Raw genomic sequence first — 3,419 nt, 5'->3', positions numbered from 1 at the left:
CCTGTGGCCCCATCTAAAGCATTAGTAGGACTGGCAGTGGTCATCGCCTTCTCTTGGACGGATGCGCCAAAGAGACCCAGAAGCTGGATCGCATCCCAGAGAGAAATGGGTTCCGAAGGGGAGCTTTGCCCTATCCTTGCACTTATTATATTTGTTCTGTAAATACAAGGAGGGCTGCAGCCCTGGGGCTGCCAACCTAGCACCCTTCCCTGGTGTAAAATCCCCCTGGAAGGTTTCTAAAGCAGCAGGGGTGCGCAGGGTCCTGCCTGGATTTCCTTTACGTGTCTGAAAGCAAGTGCTTGGGTGTCTGAAACGACTGAGGACAAATGAGCTCGCTCTGCAAAACATAACCTATGCTTTTGTTTAGGCAGCAGGGAGGCAATTTTATTAAGTCATAATAGGAAAACGTGACCGAAGCCTTTGAGATGTCTCAGCTAGGGGGAGGAGGAGCAGAAGGACGCGGTGTGACCCTTAGAGTCTAGAGAAACAGATATGCTTGTTGTTGCTAGTGTGCTCGTGATTCCCTGTGACCTTGGCCAGGTTGTTTAATCTCTCTCTGCCTCAGTTTCTCTGGCGAGGAGCAGACAGAGCCCTACCTCCTGAGACAGCTCAGATGCTTTGGGTTTTGTGAAGTTCTTCAAGGTCCAGAGGCAGAAGGCTGCTATCCAGCCGCACAGACCCCATGTGGTTGATAGTTTGAAAAGCTGGGGCTGCACTGAGAAGAGCAGGGCACACTCGCTGGTGCGTTGGAAAACGTTTTGGGGCATCAGGAATCAGCTCAAGCCCTGGAGAGGAGGGGATGTGCTTTCCTGTGGGGTGCACAACTCCACGGAGGGGGGCGGACAGGCCATGAGCTGTTGTGACCCTTTCCCCCAGCCTCCCCCCAGGTGCTGCTCCCCCCCAGAGTGGGGCTGGTGAGGGTCGTGCCCCCCATCGTCTCCAGCGGCCGAGAAGAGGAGCAGCATTTCCCCACAGTGCTGCAGGAGGTTGAGGGGAGCAGGAAAGGGCACTGACACCTGGAGCACCGAGCGCAGCCCGCGGCGGGGAGCTGGATGCGAAAACGGCAGATTCCAGCCAGCTGGATTTTGACGGTGTGTACAGAAACTCCAAGGCCATGTCGCTTTCTGACAGCAAATCGATGCTGCTGTAAACACGAGAACAAAGGAGCTCACAGAGGAGAGGGGGAAGGAACAAGGAAAAGGGAGAGATGGAGATCTGCTATGCGGCCAAAGCTAAAACAATGTTGGGAAAAGCTGAGTTACTGCAACACCTATTCACACCCTGCCCAAAGCTGGTGGCTCACCCCTTCCCAAGGCCACCGAAGAGGTCGTGGCCTCGAGCAGGGTTAGGTGTGAGGGCGAGAGCCAGGAGCGTGGGGCAGCTGGGTGGCCGTGGGCTGCTCGCTGGGACCACGAGGTTTAGCAAGTGTTTAATCCCTGAGCCGAGGGGCTGGGTGAGGCAGACGCTGCACATGTGCAGCTGGTTAGGGCTGAGCACGCCCCTCCCCTGTGAAGAGTGGTGTCTCATGATGGATATCACTGGCAGGGTGAATTCCCATTCATTTGTCCTGTGGCTTCCTCAGTGTGAGTGGTTTCCATGCAGATCCCGCAGGAGCGAATACCGTGGAAAAATGGGGCTTTGCGAGCCAAGACGCTGGCACTTTCTTCTTCCCAGCTCTGCGGCAGAAGAGCAGATCTGGGGCCTGGCAGGTTTAAGTTTGGGATGGGCTCTGGCTCCTGACCTGACTTTGAGGTCATGTCAATACATGAGTTTACGTTTAACCCGTTGCATATAGGCTGGTGAAAGGGTTATTGAAGCTCAGAGGTCCGTGCTGACCTGCATGATAGAAGCACGGATTTCCATCAGGGAAATGTTTTGCAGGTACCACATGCTGTTGGAAGGCTCAGCTTTCAGGAAGGGTTTTCGTGTTTGGTCGGGGTTTTACTGGCTGTTGTTGGAAAGACCACATGGAAGAGCTTTAAGGACTAATCCTGAATGGGGAGAGAGGAGTTGGGCGTGCGCAGCTCCATCCCTGAGTCTACCCATCTGTAAAGAATCAGCATAACAACACTTAATATAGTTCCCCAGCATGGCAATTGTGGGGCTTAATTAAACTGTGCGGAGTGCTTGGAGATCCTCAGACTAAAGGCTGTGTGTACAGTGAATTACAAAAGCAAACAACGTGAAATTTTCCATGTGTTGTGCTAGAGCTGTCTTCATTTACCAGAAACAAATCATTTAATGTACCTCTTATATGTAACTTGTTTATATAGGATGTGCTTGTTATTCCAGTAGGCAGGAAATCTGGTAGTTTTGGTTATCGTTTCTGAATACGTAATCCGCATAAGGCATAAAATTCGAATATGATAGTAAAATAGTACAAATAGGTTTTTTAACTGTATACGTGTGTGCAATTAGTCACGGGAAATGTCATCAGTTTTAATAGGCCTGAAAGAGGGTGGGAGGTAAATTTAATATAGTATAAAAATAAAGGTAATCCCAGCAAAAGACAAGCGTGGAGCAGTCGCTAGAGTCACCGCGGGCAGAGACAGTACATGTTTTGTGTCCAACAATAGCAGTGTACGTGACTTGAAATGCTCTTTCCTTATAAAACAAAATACCCACTGGTTTGGCTTATTAGTGCTAATCTTCAAAGGGAGAAGCAGTCCTGAGGTTCCTGGTTCAATTCATAAGTTCAGCTCCGCTCTGGCAGCGCTCTCTTGACAAAGTGCCATTGTTACCCACGGCCGGGGCCATGCATGTGTGTGTGTGCGAGGTTTAACCTTCTGCATTTCCCCTTTTTTGGCTGCACAAGGAATGCCCAAAGCCGTGCAGAAATATGTCTCTGATGTATAGTTTACATGTGAAAATGCTGCATTTGAACTTGCACTGACTCTGCTCAGAGTGGATCGGGTTAAATGGACTATTACAATGGCAGGAGCTCATCTGGAACTAATAATTTTTGAGGCCACCAAAAGTAAAAAGTGAAAAAAAAAAAAAAGCCAAGAAAAAAAAGGGATGGGGGTGGAAGGAATCCTGGTGGTGGCCAGTACCTAGAGCTGCTGCTGCCATCTACTGCACACGGCTGGCGGTGGGGCCAGGGGTGGTGGCTCCCCAGTTGGCCGTGAACAAGGTTAAAGAGCGAATGGTGGGTTGGGTACGGATGGAGGGGGGTCACCAGCTCCGCACCCCCTGCTCAGCCTTCCTCCGGCATCAGCTTTTCTGGAAAAGCGGAGCAGAGCGTGGGTCGGGCACGGAGGGAGCGGGACACGATGCTTTAATTGAGCTGCCCTCGTTTGGCATTGTTGCCACTCACTTAGGATTCACCGCCACGGAAGGAGTTTTTTTGGTTCCAATTTGGGGGGGAGGCTTTAACAAAGCCCTCATCAATTGCATGCGAGTGGCCGCATCTCCAATCA

The sequence above is a fragment of the Apaloderma vittatum genome, unplaced genomic scaffold (assembly GCF_000703405.1).
Source record: "Apaloderma vittatum isolate BGI_N311 unplaced genomic scaffold, ASM70340v1 scaffold11960, whole genome shotgun sequence".
NCBI lineage: Eukaryota > Metazoa > Chordata > Aves > Trogoniformes > Trogonidae > Apaloderma > Apaloderma vittatum.
The sequence above is the reverse complement of the archived record's forward strand: the minus strand, read 5'-3'. Positions refer to the sequence as shown.